This window comes from Tamandua tetradactyla, chromosome 11, assembly GCF_023851605.1.
Source record: "Tamandua tetradactyla isolate mTamTet1 chromosome 11, mTamTet1.pri, whole genome shotgun sequence".
NCBI lineage: Eukaryota > Metazoa > Chordata > Mammalia > Pilosa > Myrmecophagidae > Tamandua > Tamandua tetradactyla.
Genome location: NC_135337.1, coordinates 86,720,666 through 86,728,691, shown reverse-complemented (window position 1 = coordinate 86,728,691; position 8,026 = coordinate 86,720,666). Strand labels below are relative to the sequence as shown.

General features: G+C 37.6%; 1 pseudogene; it reads right to left on the bottom strand.

The window, feature by feature from the left end:
- Positions 1-6,947: 6,947 nt before the first annotated feature.
- Positions 6,948-7,649, bottom strand: LOC143649207 (olfactory receptor-like protein OLF4; annotated as a pseudogene).
- Positions 7,650-8,026: the final 377 nt, after the last annotated feature.

Here is an 8,026-nt window from a genome sequence, read left to right as displayed (position 1 = left end):
TGAATCCTACTTGGTCATGATGTATAATTCTTTTAATGTGTTGTTGGATACGATTTGCTAGAATTTTATTGAGGATTTTTGCATCTGTATTCATTAGAGAGATTGGTCTGTAGTTTTCTTTTTTTGTAATATCTTTGCCTGGTTTTGGTATGAGGGTGATGTTGGCTTCATAGAATGAATTAGGTAGTTTTCCCTCCACTTCGATTTTTTTGAAGAGTTTGAAGAGAATTGGTACTAATTCTTTCTGGAACGTTTGGTAGAATTCACATGTGAAGCCATCTGGTCCTGGACTTTTCTTTTTAGGAAGCTTTTGAATGACTAATTCAATTTCTTTACTTGTGATTGGTTTGTTGAGGTCATCTATGTCTTCTTGAGTCAAAGTTGGTTGTTCATGTCTTTCCAGGAACCCATCCATTTCCTCTAAATTGTTGTATTTATTAGCGTAAAGTTGTTCATAGTATCCTGTTATTACCTCCTTTATTTCTGTGAGGTCAGTAGTTATGTCTCCTCTTCCATTTCTGATCTTATTTATTTGCATCCTCTCTCTTCTTCTTTTTGTCAATCTTGCTAAGGGCCCATCAATCTTATTGATTTTCTCATAGAACCAACTTCTGGCCGTATTGATTTTCTCTATTGTTTTCATGTTTTCAATTTCATTTATTTGTGCTCTAATCTTTGTTATTTCTTTCCTTTTGCTTGCTTTGGGGTTAGCTTGCTGTTCTTTCTCCAGTTCTTCCAAATGGATAGTTAATTCCTGAATTTTTGCCTTTTCTTCTTTTCTGATATAGGCATTTAGAGCAATAAATTTCCCTCTTAGCACTGCCTTTGCTGTGTCCCATAAGTTTTGATATGTTGTGTTTTCATTTTCATTCGCCTCGAGGTATTTGCTAATTTCTCTTGCAATTTCTTCTTTGACCCAGTCATTGTTTAGGAGTGTGTTGTTGAGCCTCCACGTATTTGTGAATTTTCTGGCACTCTGCCTATTATTGATTTCCAACATCATTCCTTTATGGTCCGAGAAAGTGTTGTGTAAGATTTCAATCTTTTTAAATTTGTTAAGACTTGCTTTGTGACCCAGCATATGGTCTATCTTTGAGAATGATCCATGAGCACTTGAGAAAAAGGTGTATCCTGCTGTTGTGGGATGTAATGTCCTATAAATGTCTATTAAGTCTAGTTCATTTATAGTAATATTCAGATTCTCTATTTCTTTGTTGATCCTCTGTCTAGATGTTCTGTCCCTTGATGAGAGTGGTGAGTTGAAGTCTCCAACTATTATGGTATATGAGTCTATTTCCCTTTTCAGTGTTTGCAGTATATTCCTCATGTATTTTGGGGCATTCTGATTCGGTGCGTAAATATTTATGATTGTTATGTCTTCTTGTTTAATTGTTCCTTTTATTAGTATATAGTGTCCTTCTTTGTCTCTTTTAACTGTTTTACATTTGAAGTCTAATTTGTTGGATATTAGTATAGCCACTCCTGCTCTTTTCTGATTGTTATTTGCATGAAATATCTTTTCCCAACCTTTCACTTTCAACCTATGTTTATCTTTGGGTCTAAGATGTGTTTCCTGTAGACAGCATATAGAAGGATCCTGTTTTTTAATCCATTCTGCCAATCTATGTCTTTTGATTGGGGAATTCAGTCCATTGACATTTAGTGTTATTACTGTTTGGATAATATTTTCCTCTAACATTTTGCCTTTTGTATTATATATATCATATCTGATTTTCCTTCTTTCTACACTCTTTTCCATATCTCTCTCTTCTGTCTTTTTGTATCTGACTCTAGTGCTCCCTTTAGTATTTCTTGCAGAGCTGGTCTCTTGGTCACAAATTCTTTCAGTGACTTTTTGTCTGAGAATGTTTTAATGTCTCCCTCATTTTTGAAGGATAATTTTGCTGGATATAGGAGTCTTGGTTGGCAGTTTTTCTCTTTTAGTATTTTAAATATATCATCCCACTGTCTTCTAGCTTCCATGGTTTCTGCTGAGAAATCTACACAAAGTCTTATTGGGTTTCCCTTGTATGTAATGGATTGTTTTTCTTTTGCTGCTTTCAAGATCTTCTCTTTCTCTTTGACCTCTGACATTCTAACTAGTAAGTGTCTTGGAGAACGCCTATTTGGGTCTAATCTCTTTGGGGTGCACTGCACTTCTTGGATCTGTAATTTTAGGTCTTTAATAAGAGTTGGGAAATTTTCAGTGATAATTTCTTCCATTAGTTTTCTCCTCCTTTTCCCTTCTCTTCTCCTTCTGGGACACCCACAACACGTATATTTGTGCGGTTCATATTGTCCTTGAGCTCCCTGATACCCTGTTCAAATTTTTCCATTCTTTTCCCTATAGTTTCTGTTTCTTTTTGGAATTCAGATGTTCCATCCTCCAAATCACTAATTCTATCTTCTGTCTCTTTAAATCTATCATTGTAGCTATCCATTATTTTTTCTATGTTTGCTACTTTTTCCTTCACTTCCATAAGTTCTGCGATTTGTTTTTTCAGTTTTTCTATTTCTTCTTTATGTTCAGCCCATGTCTTCTTCATGTCCTCCCTCAATTTATCGATTGCATTTTTGAAGAGGTTTTCCATTTCTGTTCGTATATTCAGCATTAGTTGTCTCAGCTCTTGTGTCTCATTTGAGCTATTGGTTTGTTCCTTTGACTGAGCCATATTCTCAATCTTTTGAGCGTGGACAGTTATCTTCTGCTGCTGGCGTCTGGGCATTTATTCAGATTTCTCTTGGTGTTGGACCCAGCAAGGTTGTAATATTTTTCTGTGAAATCTCTGGGTTCTGTTTTTCTTATCCTGCCCAGTAGGTGGCGCTCGTGGCACACGTTTGTCTGCGGGTCCCACCAGTAAAAGGTGCTGTGGGACCTTAAACTTTGGAAAACTCTCGCCGTCCTGGGGGTTCGCTAGCCGAAGCGGCTTGAGCCGGCCCGGGGTCCGAACGCAGGGAGGGTTGCTGGTCGCCGCAGCCAGGGAAAGAGCCCGTCCGAATTTCCTAGTCGGCCCTGGGCAACAAGCGTGGCGGGAGGGCGCCAGCGGCAGCGGCCCGCCTGAGAGAGTGCACGTTCCCCGGGAGTCACGGGGTCACCATTCTCCGCGGCCTGGGGGTTTCCGATCCAATTCTCTCAGTTGATCTGGGGGCTGCGCGTGGTGTGGGCGCCAGTCGCCTTGGTTTCAGGGGACCACCTCTCCAATTCTCCCAGCCGGCCCGGGAAGGGGAAAGGGAGTAACTCCGGCCGCTTGCCACCCCGCCCGGTAAGGCCCGCGCGCCTCGGCGATCTCACCCGAGCTGCTTCTCTCAGCCAGCCAGCCGTTCCAGGATGGGGTACGCTGTCTTTTTTATCTCTGTTGTGGCTTTGGGCGCTTTCTGTATCGTTTCTACTCCCCTAGTAGGTGTCCTGGAGAAGAAACTAAGATCCGCGCGTCTTACTAAGCTGCCATCTTCCAGCAGGGTGTTGCAAGTTATTCTTATAAAGGCTTCAACCAGGTATTAAATATTGCCATAGTATGCCAAGCCAACACCAAAAGTATTCCTTAAAATCCTAAAGGAAACCCTGGACTCTTATTAAGAACTTGTAAATATTTTTCTTATTATCTTTATTTTGTCCAGAAATAATAGGAATCCAAATTGTTGCTATCCCTGATAAGCTCTGAAAGCCTGAGGTCAGAATTTCTCAAAAGACATCAACCATTTTCTTTTCCTACCCAGTGAGCTCAACACCCTTTTCCTGCATGAAGGTAAAACAGTCATTGCCAAGATTTCCCTGAAGATTGAGTGAATGATCAAATGAGAGGGGGAGATGCAACTGGAAATTACAATTTAACAACCGATTGTGCCTACTGACTCATATAGATATGTCACACTCTTTTTAATTTTTGGCATGTTTGAATACTCAGAAGAAAGTACATGAAACTGTAGTTATCCATTAGCCTTGATATTTGATAATAATTGCATAACTATAGAGCTTTCATCAAGTAACAATTTGAGTTTAAAAACTTTGAGTCTAACACTCCCTATATCCAGTAGATTAGAATTAAAATAAAGATGTGTAAAAAATAATAATCATTGTAGATTGAGAGTATGGTGGGAAATACCCATATGCAAACTGTAGACAATCATTATAATACCACTTTGTTAATTTTTCATGAATTGTTAAAAGTGTTAACTACTGTTAACAAAGGAGTAGTGTTATGAAAAATATGTTATCATCCATTGCAACAAACGCTCCAAAGCCATGCAAGCATTGATGGTGGGGTGGTTTATATGAATCTGTATTTTATGCATGAGTTTTCTTTAAACAACAATGTCTAATAAAATAAAAACAAGTCAAATAGAGCATCAATGGTTGAAATATGCACTTATTAAATTTAAAATTTCCCTGAAGTGGAACTCAAAGAAAATTTTCTGCAATATAAACCAAAGGGAAATCCAGAAACAGACATTAGACAATAAAACAAATTTATGTTTGTAGATTTTCCCTAATTCCTGCAGCTATTGCTGGTGAAGCATTCTGTGCCATCATATTTCTTTCCTACAACACAAAAGAAATTCTGTAGCTAATTCAAGTAATTCTTTTGTTCCACTGACTCTGTTTCCACCCAAGTTGACAGACAAAACTAAAATGTCTGCATTCTGAAACTCAAGGAGATGAAACTGATAAATAACCTGAGCTCGTATGTTTATCTCAGAGCTTCATAGTTGCATCCAATACTTCTGAGGAGGGTAATTGAAATTGAGGGAAAATGATAATTTTGACAGTGGTGGAAGACCCCTAGGAAATACTTTCCATAATTGTTTTCACTTGGTCTTTCACGGGTCTGGTGAAGAATAAAATTTTACTAACAAACCAAGGAATATTTTTTAAGTGAAAAAAAATTAGAGTTCCTGGATTCATAATTGAAGCAAAGCTTATAGAGTTGGTGTTTTTGGCAGAATAGCAAAATTGTTTCCATTACTCATTCAGGATATGCCCTACAAAATATCTTTCCTTCAGAACCTGTCTATTAGCTGGGTGCATTGGAAAGAAAACAGGAAGTCTCTGGAAATTTTGGAGGAGACACAATCACCTTTCCTTCTGAAGGACACTCAAGTGTAAGTAAGTTTGGTGTGCTGCATGGCATCTGCATGATATGGTGTGACATGGATGAGGTGGACTGGCCCATAACAGACATTTCTCCCTCCGTTCCATTTTGGATACTCTGTTGGAGAGGATGGTGAACTAACAGGTGCATATATAGTCAATACCTATGGGAATAACTTCTGACTACCTGAATTGCAAAAAAGTTGCATTTGTCAACCTTACACTTTAGTGGAGTCTTCTTCATTATACCACGTTCCTGAGGATAACAGAAGTATCATATTTCTTGGCTGGACTGTTTTCTAGTGCTTTTTCTTGCAGTTTTTTTCCTACTTGAAAGACATATCTGTAGCATTTTCAAAGATATTGAGAGCAAATGTCTGCTAAAATTCTTCACAAATTTTTTAGAGATGTTTTTTCAAAAGATATTGATGCTTAAAGAAAGAGTAACACAAGTAAGTTATTAGGTACAGGAACTGATTGCAAGCTCATGGAGCTTCCTGGACAAGATTCTTGGAACTGATAATGAACTTGTTGGAAATGAGACCACAATTAGGCTGGGTACTTCGGGTAAATGTATACAACTAGTGCATGTTTAGCAATGGCAAAGTATGATTCACAATCTATTCTTTATAGTAATATCTAAAGAAAGTGCTTATCAAAGTCTTTTGGAAAACTGGTTTATGTCATAAAATATTTTGTTAACAATTGAAACTGAAAGAATATGGAGTAGGGTGGGCCATTTATTTGCCCTGGAGAGACATAAAAAATGACAAAGTGAGCAGTTTAATCCTCAGATTATAGCACGATCAAAACCAAAAAATTTCCATTGGTGCATGAATCAAATCTCTTTTCTCTTTAAATTACATTTCTGACATGGGTAAGATTAAAACAGAGTTTGATTCTTGGGTTAATACAGTGCAATATTAATGAATTCACAGCTCTGCAAAAGATTAAACTTAATTAAATAAATGACTACGTCTTTCTTTCTCTAACTGAATATTATCTCAGAGTGATCTCTTATCACACAATGTCTGTTTAATTTGCCAATGGCTCTGATGAAGAAAGAATTCGTGGGGTTCTACCTCACAAAGAACACAGGATATCTACAAACCCCATGATATTATTACCTAATATCTTGCATTAATGATTAAAAAAGACGTAGTGCTAAGGAAAAATTACTGAAAAATATCCCTGCTTATTCAAACAATTTTTAAAAAGCAAATTTGCATCCCAGAAAGAAATCCAATGACAGTAAAACCATCAGAGATTGAAAAATCTGGATCTGTTATGTCTCTTATATCCTAACATAACTTTTATGTAATATACAGGAGAATGTCACAGATGGAGATGGATATGGCTTATTGAAACTTCATCATGTTGTGACTCAAGTCCAGGCTGTGCCCTATTTCAAGAACTGATTAACAAAACACTGGCAACAGGTACAGAGCATCTGAAATGACAAACGGTTTTGGCCAAAAACATGTAACACAAGAACAGTTTATTTCTGCTTTCAGGGGATAATACACCTCTGCCCTTCCAGTAATTACAATAAATTTATATGTGCCTAATGATCTGTATTAAACATTTGCTACTGAATGTTCAGGTAGAAGAATCAGGCACAATTCTGAATCTTGGAAATGCATACCTAAATGTCAAATGATTTAAAGAAAATACAGAATAAACAAGGTTTTTCATGTATGAAAAGTAGAGATAAAGTTCTAGAATAAAGCAAATAGCATATTCTCTTCATATACACTGAAAAAAGTAATGGGATTTACATTTATTAGTATTCACCCTCTGTTAATGTAGAGTAAATTTCTGTAACTGAGGCAGTGTGTCCTTCTAAGGAGAGACCTTCTCACCTGGAAATTATATTTAAGGCATGCTTTATGTCTTTGCTTAAAACACTATAGATGAAGGGGTTCAGCACGGGAGTGACCACTGTGTACATCACAGAAGCTATTGCAGGTACCCTTGTGTTTTGTGTAACTGTGGAACTAAGACACACTCCAAAGCCTGTTCCATAAAACAAGGGCACTACTGAAAGATGGACCCACAGGTCGAAAATGCTTTATACTTGCCTCCATATGATGACATTCTGAAAATAGAGCATACAATCTTAGAGTAAGAGAAAATGATGCCGGTAAGGGGAATAACACCCAGAATTCTACTTGCTATATTGATCACTAGGTCATTGAGAAATGTGTCAGAACATGTAACTTGGATTACTTGAGGAAGTTCACAAAAAAAGTGAGGAATTTCCACTCTGTACAAAAATTCAATTGCAAAACCATTAAACCATGCAAAAAGGCATTCAGAACACTGAATGTTCATGATGTCAGCAGCAGGAGATGACAGAGCCTGGGGTTCATTCTGACCATATAGTGCAGTGGTGACAGATGGCCATGTAACAGTCATAGGCCATCATGGTTAAGAGGAAGTTGTCTAAATCTCCCAAAACCATGAGAAAATACATCTGGGTGAGGCAGTTTCCATAACTTATAGTTTTGTTCTGTGTCTGGATGTTCACCAGCATCTTTGGGACAGTGGTGGAGGTGAAACAGAAGTACCACAAAAGACAGGTTAGCAAGGCAGAAATATGGGCATGTGCAGGTGGGCATCAGAGATGGTGGTCAGGACGATTAGCAGATTCACAATGAGAATGACCAGGTACATCATCAGGAACAGAGAAAATAGGAGGGGCTGCACTTCTGTGTCTTCTGACAGTCCCAGGAGGATAAATTCTGAAACACGTGCTTCATACTCTGATTCCAAGTAACTTATGAAACTGCTGGAACAGAGACCAGAGCAAGGCAGGTTTAGGTACAAGCAGCTCTCAGCAAATTAAAACAAATCGTATGTTTTGTATTGCAAACATTTTGAAATAATTATTTATTATATAGAGATATATCTCAAAATGTCAGAGTAAATAAATGT